This window comes from Canis lupus, chromosome 3 (assembly GCF_011100685.1).
Source record: "Canis lupus familiaris isolate Mischka breed German Shepherd chromosome 3, alternate assembly UU_Cfam_GSD_1.0, whole genome shotgun sequence".
Classification (NCBI taxonomy): domain Eukaryota; kingdom Metazoa; phylum Chordata; class Mammalia; order Carnivora; family Canidae; genus Canis; species Canis lupus.
Window position 1 is genome coordinate 25,577,996 of NC_049224.1, and position 19,920 is coordinate 25,597,915.

Consider the following 19,920-nt stretch of genomic DNA (forward strand, 5'->3'; position numbering starts at 1 on the left):
AAAAAAAAGAGGGGGCAAAAGAGAAACTATATCAAAGGATACAGAGGAATGAAGTAGTATCATAAGTTATGGAGGATTTCAAGGAGGAAATAATAATCACAAATGCCACAGAACGGTTGTAAAAAAGAGGACATAGAAAAAATATTGAGAGGAAGTATACAGTACACAGTAGTTTCCCCTCCCCGTATCCACAGGAATGTGTTCCAAGATCCCCAGCGAATGCCAGAAACCGCAGATACTACCAAACCCTGTAAATACAATGTTTTTCCCTATTACATATGTACCTGCGATGAAGTTTAACTTACAAATAAGGCACAGTAAGATAACTAATAATAAAACAGAGCAATTAAAACAATCTACTGTAATAAAAGTGATGTAAATGTGGTCGCACACACAAAATATTGTATTGTACTGTACTTGCTCTTCTTCCTGTGATGATGTGATATGATAAAAAACCTGCGTGATGAGACGACATGAGCTGAATGATGTAGGCACTGCAACCTGGCAGTAGGCTTCTATTGACCTTCCAGCTGGTCGGAAGGAGGATCATCTGCTTCCAGACTGTGGTTCACCATGAGTAAACTGTGGAGAGTCCAACTGTAGATAAGCAGGGACTATATGTATTAATGCATTTATTCCCCATGACACCTTCGTTGTAGGTTTTCAATATTACTCCCATTTTGCAAGTAAAGAAACTGATGCAGGGACACCTGGGTGGCTCAGAGGTTGAGCGTCTGCCTTTGGCTCAGACTGTGATCCCGGGATCCAGGATCTGTCAGGCATCAGGCTACTTGCAGGGAGCCTGCTTCTCCCTCTGCCTGTGTCTCTGCATCTCTCATGAATAAATACATACATCTTAAAAAAAAAAAAAAAAAAAAAAAAAGAAAAGAAAAGAAACTGATGCACAGAGTACTGCTCCACTGAAGTGAAGCCTAAAGTGACATGACCAGGAAATGGCAGTGTCAGAGTCTGAAAGATGAGATGGCTTGACCAGGTGTAGGAGGACCTTCTCGCTGTGTCATTTTAATATATACAAACTAGAAGGTTTTCTAGTGACCTTCCAGGATGTGTTCTGAATTAGAGGTAGGGGAGAAAAAACCATGACAATAATGCAAGAAAGGAAGTGTGGTGATAAAAAGGAGAGAAAAAGGATTGTGAGCATTAAAAGCAACAGGGTCAAGTAATGATTGTTCCAAGAAAGATGAGACCTGTGTATAGTGTTGCTTGCGGGAAATGAACCAATGAAGAGGAAGAGATTGAAAATGCTGGAGACTGAGGAAAATTGACAGAGCAGCATTCCAGAGAAGACCAGTTAGCCTTGAAAAGGGAGAGAACATCCAAGACGACATAGAGAGACCAGCGTTTAGGCGCAGAGTAGGAAAGATGGGAAAATTCACATCTGATGTACTTGCCTTTAGGAAATAAGAATTAAAGAAAAATTGGCTCAAAGTAGACATAGGCTCTGCTGGAATTTTTTTCATATTTCTTATTATTATAGAAGTAAAATGTATTCACTATAGAAAATTTAGGAAAATTGCAGAAAAAGTAGAAAGAAACAAAGAAACTAAGTCCTAGGAAACAAAGATACAACGGAGTATATTTCCTTCCAGACAACTGGTGTTTTTTCCCCTCCACATATTAACATTAATAATTCTAATTATTATTTAACTTTCATAAGGCTCACATTTAAAGTTTATTTAATATTGTACTAAGTGGATGTACCATAACATCCTTAACCATTTCCCACATGTGAGCTGCTTCTAGTATTTTACTATTTCATAAATAAAACTTCACATAACATTTCTGTATTTAAAGTTATTTTCAAAAGATAGATCCCTAAAAGTGTAACTGCTAAGTCAATGACTTCATACAATTGCAAACATCTTCAAGGCTTCTGACACTTCTCATACCATTTTACATTTTACCAACTATGGATAAGAATACTCAATTTTCCTAAACCCTTGTCAGAATTAACCACTTATAAAACAAAAACAAAAAACTTTGTTAATGAAAAAGTAGTACTTATTATATGACATTTCTTTTACTACTAGTGAGGCTGATTAATTTTTCATATATTGGTTCATTGTTTTTCCCTACTTTGTAAAGTGTTTATTTTTGTGCTTTGTACATTTATCTTTGGGATTTAAAGTGTTTTGGAAATTTTAAAAGTTATTTATATAATAAAAATATTAACACGGTCCCACTTTAAACCTACTAGATTTTAACTTTATTACTTTTATATAATTTATTAATTAAAATAATTTTCTTGTTATTATAAAATGTTGTATTCTGAGCCTGGTTCGTCCATCTCCCTTTAATCAAATGAATTCCCCCATTTGCTTCTATTCAGTTCCCTTTTGGCTCAAGTTGGTCAGAGTTGGTGTCTGTGGGTTACAACAAAGAACTCTAATAAACCCAGCAATAATCAATTAAGGACTGCAATAAAAAGAAGCTGATATATGTTAGCAACCAGAACCATAAAATATCCAGGAATAAATTTACGAGCAAGCATGCTAGACCTCCAGGAAGAAAACTATAAATCTTTGCTGAGGATATAGGAAAAAACCTGAATGAAAGAGGAGCATACCTTTTTCCTGGTGAGAACTGACTGTTATGAAGACATCAATATTCCCCCAAGGGGTTGTGTAAATTCAATGTCATTCCAATGGAATTATTTGGAATATGACAAGTTAGTGCAGATCTTGAAAAACTAATATGTGAGAGCAACCAGAACCTTTTTGAAAATTACAACCTAATATAAGGCAATGGTTAATAGAACACCTTGTTTGTGCTTAGAGGAGAATAGACAGGTAGAGTGGAAGACTCTGGAATTAAACTTGGGTAAATATTTTGGGTAGGGGTGAATATTTTTTTAAATATGATAAAAGTATAATTTCATATCAATTGAGAAAGGGATGGGTTGTTCAATAACCTATATCTTGGACTAGTTGCCTCATGACTTCCAAAACACCATGCTCTAGCAGCTTTCCCTATGTTCCTTTCTGTCTCATTTACTAGCTTCTCTTTCTCCATCTTGTATACCAAAACTTGAACACTGACCGTATTTTCTTTTTTTAGATCTCCCTTATCTGAAAATCTGACTTTATTTTTAGTTTATTTTAGGTGTGTGTTTTTTGCTTTTTTGTTTTTTGTTTTTTGTTTTTGAGAGGGGTTGGGGGAGAGACAGAATCTTAAGCAGGCTCCACACTAGGCATGGAGTCAGACTTGGGGCTCCATCTCACAGTCCTGAGATCATGACCTAAGCTGAAATCAAGAGTTGGACACTTAACTGACTGAGCCACTCAAGCACCACTGAAAATCTGACTTTAAATACCAACTCTCTACCTATGAGTCCTAAGTTAGTCTCTCTAACCCTTATCTAACTCCTAAACCCTAGTGTCATGCATAGACTGCCTATTTGATATTCTACTTGAGATATCTAAAAATAATATTTCTAAACCAGAACAAATTAATTCTCTTTCCACTACTACCTTCCCCAGCACTTTCACCAAACTTAAAAACACAGATTATTCTGTAGATTATATTTCCCTAATATTTCCTATCTTAGTAAATAAACCACTATCCCAAGGTGATCAATGCAAAAAACTGAGTCATCTCTGATTCCTGCTTTTCCTTCAACCTCCAACATTCACTCTACCAGCACATCCATTGGTTCTGCTTGAGAGAGAATAAAAATGAATGCTTAAGAACATGAGCCCTGAAACCAAGCTATTTGGGTTGGCATCCTGGCTCTACCATTGACCAATTCTATAACCTTGGACAACCTATCTACACTTGATCAAGTTATTATCTGTAAAACAAGGATAATGCCGTTATCTAATTCACAGGGTAATGGTTGGAACTAATGACTTGTTAAGAGATTAGAACAGTAACTGATGCATTGTATATGTTCAATAAATGTCAGTTATTATTGTTTCCCAAGTATACCTTAAATCTGTCCAATTCTCTCCATGTTCATGTGTACCTCCTTAGGTCAAGCCACTATTATCCCTTCTAACTGATCTGCTCACTTTCTCTACTGCCCTACTACAATTTGTTCTCCATATCCATAGGCACAGGACCCTTTTCAAATAGAAGCTGGATCAGATGTTCTCCTACTTAATAACTCACTGTCCTTCTTTTTCTAACTTTTTAAAATGTTTATGTATTTATTTGGGAGACAGAGATAGAGAGAAAGAGCACAAGCGGTGGGGAGGGGCAGACGGGAGAAGGAGAAGCAGACTCCATGCTGAGCAAGGAGCCCAACCAGGTTCCATCCCAGGACCCTGGGGTCATGACCTGAGCCAAAGTCAGATGTTTAACCATCTGAGGTATCCATGTGCCCTCCACTGTCTTCTTTAATATGGCCTGAAAGGCCCTGCATTAACTAGCCTTGTTTCAACACACTGCCTCATCTGGTGATATTCTTTACCTCATTCATTTCACTCCATCCATGGGAGGGTTTTATTCTGTTGCTTGAATACACTAAGCTTGCTCCATCCTCAGAGAATTTGCCTATGCTTGCTTGCTCCTCTGCCTAAAACACTCTTTTCTTGGGTCTTCCAATGGCTGGATCCTCAACACAAATGTACTTTTTTAGAGGAGTTTCCCTGGCCATAGATCTAACAAAGCTCTATTATTCTCCATCATATCATCCTGTTTTATTTCCTTCATTGTACCTCTAGCTATCCGATATTACCTTATTAATTTTTTATTTAACTTTTGTTGAATCTCTCCTTCATGTAAGCTATATGAGAACAAGGACCTTTTTTGTTTTTTTTTGTTTTGTTTTGTTTTTTCTAGTTTTATTTACAATGCTTGGCATGGTGTTTAGCACTGTGCAGGTGTTTAATAATTTTATTGTATCATTTTCAATAAATTGGTGAATTTTTTTAAAGATTTTTTTAAATTTATTTATTCATAGAGACACACAGAGAGAGAGAGAGAGAAAGAGAGAGAGGCAAAGACACAGGCAGAGGGAGAAGCAGGCTCCATGCAGGGAGCCGGACGTGGGACTCAATCCCTGGCCTCCAAGATCACACCCCAGGCTGCAGGCGGCGCTAAACCGCTGCGCCACCGGAGCTGCCCTCAATGACCAGTTTTTAAAAATTCATTTAATAATTCACCAATTTAGGGCAGCCCCTGTGGCGCAGCGGTTTAGCGCCGCCTGCAGCCTGGGGTGTGATCTTGGAGGCCAGGGATTGAGTCCCACGTCCGGCTCCCTGCATGGAGCCTGCTTCTCCCTCTGCCTGTGTCTTTGCCTCTCTCGCGCTCTCTCTGAATAAATAAATCTTTAAAAAAATTTTTTTTAAAATAAACTGGTCATTGAGTCATGACATATCAGATAAAGGGCTAGTTTCCAAGATCTATAAAGAACTTATTAAACTCAACACCAAAGAAACAAACAATCCAATCATGAAATGGGCAGAAGACATGAACAGAAATCTCACAGAGGAAGACATAGACATGGCCAACATGCACATGAGAAAATGCTCTGCATCACTTGCCATCAGGGAAATACAAATCAAAACCACAATGAGATACCACCTCACACCAGTGAGAATGGGGAAAATTAACAAGGCAGGAAACAACAGATGTTGGAGGGGATGCGGAGAAAAGGGAACCCTCTTACACTGTTGGTGGGAATGTGAACTGGTGCAGCCACTCTGGAAAACTGTGTGGAGGTTCCTCAAACAGTTAAAAATATACCTGCCCTACGACCCAGCAATTGCACTGCTGGGGATTTACCCCAAAGATACAGATGCAGTGAAACGCCGGGACACCTGCACCCCGATGTTTATAGCAGCAATGGCCACGATAGCCAAACTGTGGAAGGAGCCTCGGTGTCCAACGAAAGATGAATGGATAAAGAAGATGTGGTTTATGTATACAATGGAATATTACTCAGCTATTAGAAATGACAAATACCCACCATTTGCTTCAACGTGGATGGAACTGGAGGGTATTATGCTGAGTGAAGTAAGTCAGTCGGAGAAGGACAAACATTATATGTTCTCATTCATTTGGGGAATATAAATAATAGTGAAAGGGAATATAAGGGAAGGGAGAAGAAATGTGTGGGAAATATCAGAAAGGGAGACAGAACGTAAAGACTGCTAACTCTGGGAAACGAACTAGGGGTGTTGGAAGGGGAGGAGGGTGGGGGGTGGGAGTGAATGGGTGACGGGCACTGGGGGTTATTCTGTATGTTAGTAAATTGAACACCAATAAAAAAAAAATGCCAAGTCAAAAAAAAAATAAAAATAAAATAAACTGGTCATTGAGTCTTCACTTTATACCTTATGTAAAGATAAATCCCCAATTGATTAATTCTCTAAACATAAAAAAAAAACAATAAAATAATGATCATATTAAAGAAAACTATAGGAAAATAGTTTTATGTCCTTGGAGTAGGAATGATCTTTTTCATCAAGAAAAAAATACTATGAAAGCAGAAAGAAAATACCAGTTCAGTTGCATAAAAGCTGGAAAACTTTGCATAGCAAAAGACACAATGTGCAAAGTTAAATAGAAGAAACAGGCTGAGAAAGGCAAAATATAAAAGTCCATATAAATGTAGATGCTAAAATACTAGCAAACCAAATCCAGCAATATATGAAAAGGATTGTATACCATTGACCAAGTGAAATTTACCCTAGGAATACAAGATTGGTTTAACATATGAAAATTATTCATTAAATATGCCATATTAAGAGAATAAAAATAAATCCATATATTCAACTCATTAGATATAGAAAAGCATTTGACAAAGTTTTACACATATTCATGATTTTAGGAAGAGCAAAATCCATTAACAAACTTGGAATAGAAGAAAATTTCCTCAATCTGACAAAAGGGCCTCTACAAAAGATCTACAGCAAAGTCGTTCTTTATGGTGAAAGACGGAATGCTTTTCCCTATGATGAGGAATAAGACAAAGATGCCTGTGTTTACTTCTGTTCAGCACAGTACTGGAGGTTCTAGCCAGTGAAGTCAGGCAAACAAAATAAATCAAAGGCATCCAGATTAAAAAACAAGTAAAATTTCCTCTATTGTAGCTGAAACATTCTAGTATACAGAAAATCCTAAGGAATCCACTGAAATACCAATAAACAAAAAAATTTCAGCAAAGTTGCAAGACACGAGATCAATACACAAAAATCAATTTATGTCTATATACTAGCAATGAACTATCCCAAAATAAAATTGCCCTAGGCCACCACTAATCTACTTTCTGTCTCTATGGATTTGCTTATTCTGGATTTTTCATATAAATGGAATTATACCATATGTGGTCTTTTGTGACTGACTTCTTTGACTTGGCATGTTTTCAAGATTCTTCCATCTTGTAGTGTGAATCATTTCTTTATTCCATTTTATTGCTGAATAATATTCCATTGTATGGATATAGCACATTTTGTTTAACAATTCATGAGCTGATAGTCATTTGGGTTTTCCCCTCACATTTTGGCTATTATGAATGATGCTGTCATGAACATTCATGTATAAGTTTTTGTGTGAACATACATTTTCAACTCTTTTGTGTGGGAAGTCCTAAGTGGACTTTCTGAGTGATATGGTAACTTGATATTTAACTTTGTGAAGATCTGCCAGACTGTTTTCCAAAGTAGCTGCACCATTTTATATTTTCATCATCATTGTGTGAGGTTTCTGATTTCTCTCTGTCTTTTTTTTTTTTGGTTTCTGATTTCTCTACATCCTCAACAAAACCTGTTATCTTTTTTATTATAGCCATCTTAGTGGGTGTGACGTGGTGTCTCATTGTGATTTTAACTATATTTCCTAATGACCAATGACATTGAGCACCTTTTCGTATACTTGTGGGTCATTTGAATATCTTCTTTGAAGAAATGTCTATTCAGATCCTTTGTCCATTTTAAGGTTGTCTTTTTTGTTGTTTTGAGTCCTTTACATATTTTATCAAAAAAATAACTGCTAACATTTTTCTCCCTTTCTGTGAATTGTCTTTTCACTTTTTTCTCCTGATAAAGAGCTTTATCTATCTGATGTGATAGTTAATTTTTTTACTATTTTTTTAAATTCAAGTATAATTAACATACAGTGTTAGATTTTAGTGTAACTTTTCACTTTCTTTATGGTGTCTTTCAAAGCACAACAATTTTTAATTTTGATTAAATTCAATTGATCCATTTTTCTTTGGTAGCTTGTGCTTTTGGTGTGTATCTAAGGAACTGTCACTTAATCCAAGACCACAAAGGTTTATTCCTATGTTTTCTTTGAAGAGTTTTTGCTCTTATATCTGGATCTATAACCAATTTCATTTTTTTTTAAAGATTTCATTTATTTATTCATGAGAAACAGAGAGAGAGAGGCAGAGACTTAGGCAGAGAGAGAAGCAGGCTCCATGCAGGGAGCCCTATGGAGGACTTTATCCTGGGTCTCTAGGATCACGCCCTGGGCCGAAGGCAGGCCTAAAACGCTGAGCCACCGAGGGATCCCCTATAATCTATTTCAAGTTAATTTTTGTACATGATGTGATGTAGGGGTCTTTTTGTTGTTGTTGTTGCATGTGGATATCTTGTGGTCTAAACATCTTTTGTTGTAAAGACTATTCTTTTCCCATTGAAGTGCCTTGGCATTCTTGTTGAAAATACCCTCTACTTTAAAAAATATGACATTTTGTTTTAATAAAAAGTGGTAGGATAACAAATGGGTGTTCTTTGGCCTCTTGATGACTTCTGACATTCAGTTGAACAGTTGTCACAAATGTCATCAATATCTATAGTGGTTTTCATCTAGAGAAACCACTAATCCTACAATTCATCTAACTAAAAATGGGATATTAAATGGGACTCTGTCTTGGTTTCAACCAGGGGTCCAAGGCAATAAGTGCTTTTGTGCAAATTAGCAAAAAAGCAACCCCACTGGGTAGGTGAATAACAATAAAGAGCCCCTTCTGGCACCCTGTGTTGCTAGAGGAGCAAGAGCTGGAATTCAGCATTCACTCATCCCATTAGCTTGATATCATTGTGTAGGATACAAACTGTGTAATCTTTAAAAAAAAAAAAAATTGTGTAATCTTTGCAATTGTCTTGCCTTTCATCTACAGCAACTTTCCAAAGTAAGTTTCAAGGCCATCTATGCAGGACTTACAAAAGAGTTGACAGAAACTACTAATTCTACCCTAAAAGAAAAAGGAGTTGGAGAGGCCAAGAGAAAAGATATCTTTAGAGAGAGTTGTGTTGAGATTCTAACTCCCTTAGAGGTCAGGTGGGGCAGGAGATACTTCTTCACCTCGAATTTGAGAAGGCCCTTTTTGGGACCACCTAGAAAGTATCCCATTCATAGGATGGGAATTGCATAACTGATACAGCATGAAAAAAAAAATGTGTATTGGCCCAAGCCACTTTTAGCCACAGAGCGGAGAGGAATCACTATAATATAACTGACATCAGATGAGTATGGCATGGAGCAGATTAAGCCATGAATGAGTGAGTCAGGCCAGCACTGTCCAAGGATCTCCCCAGAAGGACCACCTGGAAAGGTGAGGAGACAAGCATGAAGAGGTACAAGTTTTTAGCTAGATACTCAAGAACTAATGGAGACATTAGAAAAGACCAGCTAGAGGAGATTATCTTTCTATTTTTCAAAGGCCCTTCCAAGTAAGGGATCCTCAAAGATTTAGGAGTCAAAGAGAAAAAAAGAAAATCCACAAATGTGCCCACGAAAGAAAAAGTCAGGCTTAACCATTCACCAGTTCTCAAGAGGGCCAACACCAGCTCTGAGGGTACCAGTCAAGTAAACCTTTGCCTTCTTCCTTATTCTTTGTTTTCTCCCTCACTCCCATGCCAACCTTGGAGGGGTCAGAAGTCACAGTGTACGGCAGAAAAGAAAAGGCAGGATAAAGAGAGAAATCAACTTATCATTTCCAACTGGTGGCTCAAAGTAGGAAAAAACACGTAACCTCAAATCAGTGTTTTAAATGTTAACTGTTACATGGAACTAAGCATTAATTGCTAACATAAGTCTCACTTTAGATTAAAAGTGTGTAAAAGGCGTTTCGTTAGCTAAGTACGTACACATTCATAATTGTCCCTTCTGGTCAACCCCTCCACAAAGGCAAGGGGAAAACTTTGAGTGGGTCTGAATAGGCAGCGTGGGAGGAGGGAGGAGTAAAATCATATTCATGTGCACTTTCACAGTGCTACTTCTTCAATGTATTCATCCCTGGGCTCTCAAAATCGATCAACTACAACATGAAAAGTAGCCATGTCTCTTTAAATCAGAAAATGTCATTTCCAGAATCTCTGTAAAAAATAACTTTGATTCAATTCAAACAGTACTTTAAGTAGTTCCCTCAAGAAATAACTGTACTGTAATTTGGGCATTGATAGCTGTAACACGATTTAAACATGGCTTCACTTTTTTTGTCTACATACGGTTCCACCCACTGCATCCTTCTGTGTGTTGTTTTGATGATCCTGTCACTTAGGTTTCTTTGAGCTCAGTTTCAAGGAGTCAACAATGAACGAAATGAACTCAGCATCGGGATACAGTTTCAAGAATTCTCCACTTAGTTCGAAACCACCCTATATAATTCCATCATACTTGATTATAACATGAATAGAAACAAAACAGCTAATCATGACATAGAAGCAACTTCATGTCAAATAATATCCATGAATGAGGCAATTTAGTAAACTCTGAATTTACTTAGCCTCTTTGAGCATCCATAAAGAGGACTTAGCAGCAACCGTCTTTCCATATGCCAGGTGAAACCCTCGGAGGGAATAGGCCTCAGTTTAATAATGAAAGAGAAGGGAAAGGGCTGATAATTATTCTGTCTAAACAGTGTTTTGCGGCCTAACATTGATTGTGTCTTGAAATCTTGAAATCTCCTCTGGGAATGGAACAGGCAGCTTTTCCTTTGCTTTCACAAACCTCATGCAAATTATTGAAACATTTTTGCAATTATTTTCCTGAAACTGAGTTTTGGCCCAAAGCCTAGAAACACTGAAAAGTGACATCACACTGCACCCAGAGATTTGGGTTCCAAACAATTCTCTGGGGATCGTACAAGGACGTGTTGGGAGGCCGATTTCCATCTCACCGTGTAAACACGGGAGTCTATTGGTCCTTCTGCCTGTAGAGTCTCCAGATAAGGACGCCACAAGTAAGCAACTGTGTAGGCAAGTTAATTCTAGTTATCTTGTGATAACTTGACTGTAGGTGCAGTTTCTTTTAATGTCCTAACTATCTGTGTGAAAAAATATTTCTCATGGCACTTTCTTAAATCCGTGATGTGTCTATGACTCCCCTTTTAAATGTTAACCACAGAAAGAAGCCCGCTCCCCCTTTTCTCTATCCCAGACCTTGTATCTGGTTATTCGTAAGGATAATTTTATAATTAATGCAGATGACTGGCCTAAAAATGATGACCCTCTTTTGTACTATTACTTCATGCTGAGGACAAAGAGGATACAGGAAAATTACTCCTTGGCCCAGGAAGTTTATTAAAATGCTAAATGAAGGTCTGGCGGCAGCTCAAAGAACTTTAAATAACCTTGTGGTGGAAAACCTCCAAAACCTCTTTTTACCGTCAGCTTAAACTAGGCTGGCTGTGACAAAGAGTAAGAAAATAAGTAGTTTCAAGAGTGCAAAAACACATCTATTTTTAAAAGCTAGGTTCATCCAATGGTTGTGGGCAAATGTGACACAGCCTTCCGAGGAATGATGACGATCATTTATCATACTGTGGTTTTGCAGGGTTCACAACCTGTCCTGGGCAGTTCCCACACGTCAGTCATGAACGAAGTAATGCAGAAGGAAGTATAATTACGTCGTGGTCACTGCAGTGTTCTCTCGGTAGTCAGTGCAAAGTATGCCACAAACACATTCTGTGAATAACGTTCTTGCGGCCAAAATTCCATGGAATGAAAACATAATGTTACATGAAGTAGAATGACAAATGCCACTCCAATCAATTCCACTCTAGTGCCTGGGGGCTCTAACCCCACAGGGACTTTTGGTTCTGTGTCGCTATTCTGGATCCTTCAAACATGCAACAAGTCACAGATCCTCTGAAGATAAGAGACTGCAGGGCAAACTCGTTGAGCCATGGTATCAGCAAATTATTCCAGAGACATCTGAAAACTGTATTAGAATTTTCAAAACACCCATAGGGATCAAAACACCACATACAAATTGAACAGGAAGAGAAGCTGACTTTTTAGCATGGTCCCAGGGAGAACGAAAGAGGTAAGTCTCCACAACTTAGAGATCCCATTAGCTTGATATCATTGTGTAGGATACACACACAAGAGATGTGTAGATGTGTGTACAATGACGGAGAGAAGGCAGGTTTTCCTCGGAGCCTTCGTATGGAGTGCTGTGCCCTTTCTTTCTAGTCTGACTTCTGTCCCAACTTACAGAGTTTGTCTCCCATGATCTTGCTCTGGGCCCACGAAGCTGTCCTTAGCAGGAATCCCAGGGCTCCGTCAGCAGTTGTTTGGCTAACCTCTTCCCTACAGTCAAGCTCCCAGGCCCTTCGTCAGGAACAACTTACGGTAGGTGAGCCTGGAATTCAGTAATGCTGTTGGCCAGCTAACCCAGGATACCTGCTTTAGTTCTGATACCCAGGCTTGTAAGACCTGGTCCCACCCTATTCACTGGTCTTGTAACTGGGCTCTCCTATCTTTCTTGTCCCTGTCTCAGTCACTTATCTATCATGAATTTTTCTAGAACTAAAACCCACCTTGTTTCTATTTCTCAGCCCAAGGTTGCTCCTGAATCTCAGGCCAAGGGCTAGAATTCTCAAGCCGTGACTACCAAGAGCTTCTGGAGTCTTCCTTCGCATCATGCCCCAAAGTGAACAGCCTCCTGACTGGACTACAACCAGGTCAGAAGTGGAGTTCCTTTGCTGGTGGAGACTGAACTCCCACCTAGCTCCTGCTCCTGCTGCTGGGCTTGCACCCCATGGCCTGCCGCAGCCTAGCAGGCAGAGGCAGCTTCTGAACCTGTCCTTTCCAGCCAGTTCTGCTTCACTCAGGTTAACTAGGTCATTTCAGGCAGTGCCCCAAGATATGAAGTCAGCTCAAGAGGCTGACTTCTCCCAGCTGAGCGCTAACTGAAGCTAGAAAAATAATTCGGATAGCTCTGTACTAAGATTGATGCTTCTACCTTGGTGACTACCATGCTTTTCAAGCCTTTTTAGGACAGTTAATATCACACATGCTATTTACTGATCAAATCAAGACTGTTATTATAGAGTCACTGAAAATCTTAATTTTGGAAAATACTTCACGTTTTAGGAAAATAGTCATGATTTAATGTTTGAGAGAAAAGCAGGATACAGAGCTATATAAAGCTGTATGAGCTCATTGTGGCAGACATCATGTGGGATTTTGGTGGCTCAGCATCTAAAACTCCCAACCCCACTTTGGGGAATTTCCCACCACATGATTCTTCATGTGCAGTGAAGGCCTCCTACCTTTACAGAGGCAAGGGATTAAGAACCTTTACATCATTATCCCCTGACAGCCAGAGTAGACATATAACCTGGACTTGATCAAGCTGTACACTGACCCAGACTGGGAACTGGGAACCAGTGACCCACGAAAGCAAGGATGGCGAAAACTCATCCCATCAGTGAGACAGCACTATTTCTGGGGACAGCAGGACCAGCAGCATCTCCATTAGAGTCTGGGCTGCCTGTGGCAAAAGTACTGGCTTCAGTGAAAGGTCTTTACTGAGGCAGCATGGGTGCCTCACCAGAAAAATTCTATGGTACTATCTGGTTTTCAACCTCCCTTGGTCACGTCTACTCCTACTTTTTTCCCAGGACTGTCCCCCAGGCTTTCTGAGCTGTGAATTTTTGAGCTACCAAATATCTTTTCAATAAATTCCTTTCTACTTAAAGGAATGGCCACTCTTTTTGTGGCTTGCAGGCTAAGAACCCTGATTAGTACACCAATATTATTTAAAATTCAAAAGAAAAGATGTACACCAAATGTTAATAATGGTTATCTTTAGGTGAGTGTGATCACAGATAATTTTAATTTTCTTTTTTCACATGCATTTTCTAAAAATTTTAGTAAAATGGTATTACCTTAGTAGTCAGAAAATAAGTAAATTTTTAAATTTGAGATTGTTTTGGATCTCTGGTGTCCTTAATCAAATTAACTTGACTACTCAGATGGAATCCATTTTGCTTCTATCAGAATAAGGTACCTGGTGACATCAACGTTGGCCCAGGAAATCATAAGTATTGGGGTAAGAGAAATGCCAATATATTTTATTCAGAAAAATTTCTGAGACTTGTTCTTATTTTTCAGTCATGATCTACACATTTTTTGCTTGTTTGTTTTAGAATTCAAGGGTCCTCTGAAAGTTGGCCTGAGAAAAATGGACTATGTTTAGGGAAGTTTAATACAACCCAAAGCTAAAAATGCTTTTTAGCATTTATGTTTATAAAAGTGTGGATAAGCACAGTAATGCCACTCTTACGATTCTTTGTTGGTTTCTCTTAAACAGACATCCCAACAGTTTTATGAATATTAAGAATAATAGTCTAGCATATTAGGGTATTTGACCCATCAATAGTTCACCCAGCTGACCTAAGTAGTTACCAACAATGGTGTGAGTAGCACAGATGAAAATGCATAACAATGTCCTTCCTTAGAACAAGAGCCTATCAAGAGAAAACTCAGACCACCATTGTTAGGAAGCAGTGATAGTCTCATTTCTCTGTGTAAGAGCACATAGAAGTTTTTGGTATCCCAGACTCACACCAGGAAACTCTCTGCTTTTGACCTGGGTAAAAGATCAGAATTACATGAAGCAAGAGTCTCTTGGCCCTCCAACAACATTACTGAGAAGCCAGATAAGGGAATCCTGCGTATCTGAATGAGCTGTGATCACTGGGTTGCTGCACCCCTTGGAGTGTGGGGATCCCACTAATCATTCAACTTAAGCAGCAAAGCATAGTAGAATGAAAGGAATGGAATTTAGTCCAACAGACTTGGTGTTAGATACCAGGCCAAACATCCATTAGCTGATGCATGAGTTATTTGACGTCTATGAGCCTCAGTTTCACCACAAAATGCAGATAAAAGAAAAATCTCATCTCTAAGGAAATAATATACAGAAAACTACCAGCACAGTTTCTGGCTTAAAATGGATACTCAGTGGGACGCCTGGATGGCTCAGTGGTTGAGTGTCTGCCTCCCGGCCCAGGGTGTGATCCTGGAGACCAGGGATCAAGTCCCACATCAGGCTCCTTGCATGGAGCCTGCTTCTCCCTCTGTCTGTGCCTCTGCCTCTCTCTCTGTCTCTCATGAAAAAGTAAATAAAATCTTAAAAAAAAAAAAAAGGATACTCAGTAAGTGTAAGTACATGTCCATCTATGACCCCTGCCCCCCTTATTTTTTTCTGGAAAAATCTTTATCTTTTACAAAGGCTGACCTCAGATGCAATTTCTGTAATAAGATAGTTATTTTCTTTAAATCTCTCAAATCTGGTAAAAGGCAATAATTACCTTCTAATTATTATTCCCTGGAAGGAAATACCTTGCCAAACCATGAGAAGTTATTGATAAAGGGAAACATTCTTAATTAACTGAGGAAATAATCTGTGTCAATCTATTGCACATGACCAAATGACCACCATTTAACATATAGGAATCAGTACGAAAATTCAGGAAAAAGGTATTAGAGCACACAAGGTGCAACAAAAGAAGGACTGACATTCGCTTGGCAAGTATGCCAAGCTTCAATAGATAATCAACATGTTCTTCTGTTTATTGAATAAGATAAATACCCCATATTAAGCAAAATGCCTTCATAAATTGTTTAGGTATGGATAATAAGCTTGGACGTTAATATACAGCCTCCCATGCTCTTTCAAATTGTATTTTTCTTGCCAACATATAAATGGGACTCCAGTCTCTGAGAAGGTGACACAAGAGTAGAAGTGCACAAAATAAGGAAAATCAAACTAGAAGAGAAGCTCTGTAAAAAAAAAAAAAAATCAATAATTTTCCTACTGAGAAATTGCTACCATCCTTATCTAAGAAAGGGTGGAAAGGTCAGACCAAGCTAACTTGGGTGATAAATGGGTTTATAAAGTAGTTTATATCAAGAGACTAATTTAATTGGGTGTTTTAAGTGTGATAATATACCGCACTTCCTATGGATTTTTTTCATTCATTAAAATCTTAAAATTAAGCTGAATGTTAAGGCACACCATGTCCACCTGAAAGATACAAGCAGCACTAACTGCTGCTGGGGCATAAAAGCATTCAATATTATTATTAACAATATCTACCCAAAATATTTTTAATGAGATTTTTTTCTTCTTGATATTTTGGACAATTTCAAGTCATACAGGACAAAGAAAAAATATTTTTGTTCTGTCCACCTAGGATATTTGGAGCCTCACTAAATGCCCACCGTTGCTGCTCCCAAATTACAAATTAAATAGAGACTTAAATTAAGGAGTTTTTACTATATACACTTACAAACATCTAGATGTGCATTCTTGGATTTAAAACTATTTGCCTCATTTCTACCAGTTGTATATTATCCATGTAATTCATATACCACTGGCCATCACCTTCTATGTTAAGAGAAAGATAAGGTGTTTGGGAGACAAAGTCAATTTTAAACATAATTTTATACAAGTTCCCCACCTCTTTTATAAGAATAACTGGTAGATAAAATAGCTCTAGATTGGCAACACAGTCAAAAACACTATAGAACAATGTAATGTAGGCAACATTTGCCTCCTAGAATGTTAAGAGAAGGGATAAGAGCCGGTGGAAGGTTGAGTCCTCATGAAGTCCTTATAAAGAACTGTGTTGGTGCACTCAGTAAATAATTCTGAGCTTAGAACCTGCAAATCTAACTTCTATATGTAAGGGAAATAGAAATGAAAGGGAAAGATCCAATACAGTATTAGATCACATTTTCTGGTGATAGTCAATAGAGATGGTGATAGGTATTATACGAAACCACCATCAGAAAGGTAAAAGGTTGGGGTGTGGGGTGGCACAATCCGTTAAGTGTCTGACTCTTGATTTTGGCTTAAGTCATGATCTCAGGGTCATGAGATTAAGCCCCACAGTGGGCTCTGTGCTCAGCATGGAGTCTGTTTTGGATTCTCTCTCCCTCCACCTCTGCCCCTCCTGCTCATGTCCTCTCTCTCTCTCTCTCTCTCTCTAAAATAAATAAATCTTTTTAAAAAAGGAAAAAGTCAAAGTTAGGAAACTCTGTATTAAATAGGGTGAAGCATGTTTTTGTCTCTTGGTGTTTTGTTTCTCATTTCAATAATCTCCCAGGCCTCTCATAAGTAAAGATGCACTGAAATCTTCAGAAAGGTAGCGACAATGGTCAATAAGGGCTAAGTTCTCCTTGTGCAAGAGAAAGCTAGGTTTACATATTAAACGTAAATCATACTGCATAATAAAACAGGTAGCCTGCTGAACACTTCCCTGAATTTCCCAAGCTTTCTACAGTGAATGTGTATTAAATTTTTCATCAGGGAAAAGCAAAAAACTCTCCTTTCCTCACCCTGATATTCAATCTAACACTAAATCGTGTCAGCTCTGTTTCCAAAGTATATCCTGTATCCAGGTACATTTCTCGGGATCCCTGGGTGGCTCAGTCGGTTAAGTGTCTGCCTTCAGCTCAGGTCATGATCCCAGGGTCCTGGGACGGAGCCCCGCTTCAGGCTCCCTGCTCAGGGGGGAGTCTGCTTCTCTCTTTCCCTCTGCCTGCCACTCTGCCTACTTATGCTTCCCCTCTCTCTGCCAAATATATAAAAATCCTTAAAAAAAAAAAAGTACATTTCTCTGCATCCTCACCTGACTTACTTACGTTCATCATTCAGATCTCAATTTACAGGTCACCTCCTGAGAAAGCTTTTCCCTGACAATTCCACCCATTTCATCCTCTTCATTACATTTACTGCAGCCTGAGGTGGTCATATTTACCTTGGCAGCTTTATCATCTCTCTTTCTTTATAAGAATATAATCTTCTTGGCAACGAAGACCCTTATTCAACAGTGTGTCCATAGTGCTTACGATGGAGCATAGCACATAGTAGGTGCTCAATATGTCTTTGAGAGGGAAGATTCAGAGAAAAGGACTTTACCTCATATGACACACCGCTAAATATCTGATGCTTGGCATAGACTTGCCAGCTATCTGTCACTCTCACTTTATGGAAAGGGAAACTAAGGTTAAGAGAGGCTAAGCAACTTGTCTCATGGCTCACAGTGAGTTCTTGTGTATTATACAAATAATGACTGGAGAAAAGAAAGCAACTTCAAAAATTTTATTTTCTAATTCCCCAAAACCTTAGCAATGTAAATCCCCATCTTCTAGCAACTACAACCACAGCAAAGCCTGCAGTTTCACTCTTTCTTGTTATTGCAAAATATATTAATATTTCATTTATCAGGCTCATTTTTAAATTTTTATTTATTTATTTATGATAGTCACAGCGAGAGAGAGAGGCAGAGACACAGGCAGAGGGAGAAGCAGGCTCCATGCACCGGGAGCCCGATGTGGGACTCGATCCCGGGTCTCCAGGATCACGCCCTGTGCCAAAGGCAGGTGCCAAACTGCTGCACCACCCAGGGATCCCTTTATCAGGCTCTTGACTGTTCTAAACAAGTAACTTTTTCAGATAACTAAACCTTATTATTTACTAAATAAACCTAATTTATTTTTTTTCTAATTTATTTATTTATTATTTATATCATGTTTGGCAAGCTGTTCCTAAAGGTACTGTATATTTCTCAGTCTTCTTAGAGTATATTTAGCAAGATTTAATGTTTTCTGAATAACACATGGTAATTTTTAGAAATATCAGTTATTATTCCAAACAACAAAAACAATTTCTAGTCATCATAACAAAATTGGCTCCACAATGTGCAGAGCCCAGTGCAAAATAAAAATGCAGAGCCTCTCGGTCAAGACTTAGTAAGAATTTTAAGATGGCAACAGCACGGACACCTGGGTGGCTCAGTGGTTGAGCCTCTGCCTTTGGCTCAGGGCATGATCCCAGGATCCGGATGGAGTCCCACATCAGGCTCCTTGCAAGGACCCTGCCTCTCCCTCTGCCTGTGTCTCTGCCTTTCTCTCTGTGTCTCTCATGAATAAATTTTAAGACCTTTAAAAAAAAAATTTCTAAGTTGGTAGCAGCAGAACATTAAACTAAGAACAGGGCCCTATGTGACTACACAGGCTGTACACCATGAAGCTGATCCTGCATTATACTCCACATAGTATTGTATACATAACAGAGATTCATAAGCATTTACTGAATAATGAATAATACCTTTAGGGCTTACTGAGTAGTGTAGGGCTCATTGCTCTAAATGAATTCAAATGTGATAAAATAATAATAATACTAATTGAGTTGTGTGTCAAGCACTGTTCTAAGTGTTTCACATGCATTTTTCTATCTGATCCTCAGAAAACCCTGAGATTCATTTAGGATTTTATGGATGTATGTAATGAACACAACTGGAGTGGCTCAACCAAACAAGGGTTCTATTTTCATTTATTTAATAAGGATCTAGAATATATAAATATACAAAGAACTTTAACAATTTATATCAGTCAGGGTTTTCCAAAGACACAGAACCAATGGAACACATATGCATATAGATTGTGTGTGTGCACATGTGTATATATAGCATATACGCATACTTATACATAATATATACATATGAATGATACTTACATATATACATATATTATTTACATATAATGCATATGTATATACACACTTATATACAAACACACAAAAACATATAAAGAGATTTATTTTAAGGAATTAGCTCACATGATAGTGGGGTCTGGCCTGCAGGCTGAAAACTCAAGCAGGATTTCTAATCTTGAGGCAGAATTCTTTCTTCTTCAGAAAACTTCA

The 19,920-nt window shown here is 38.3% G+C and overlaps 1 long non-coding RNA gene across 1 annotated transcript in view; it reads left to right on the forward strand.

The window, feature by feature from the left end:
* LOC119871164 overlaps nucleotides 1-14,475 on the forward strand; it is a 40,988-nt gene extending 26,513 nt beyond the window's left edge. Inside the window, exons 2-3 of the long non-coding RNA XR_005356795.1 lie at nucleotides 11,749-12,240; nucleotides 12,755-14,475. This is a non-coding gene — a long non-coding RNA (uncharacterized LOC119871164). The remainder of the gene's footprint in view (nucleotides 1-11,748; nucleotides 12,241-12,754) is intronic.
* The last annotated feature ends 5,445 nt before the right edge of the window (nucleotides 14,476-19,920 follow it).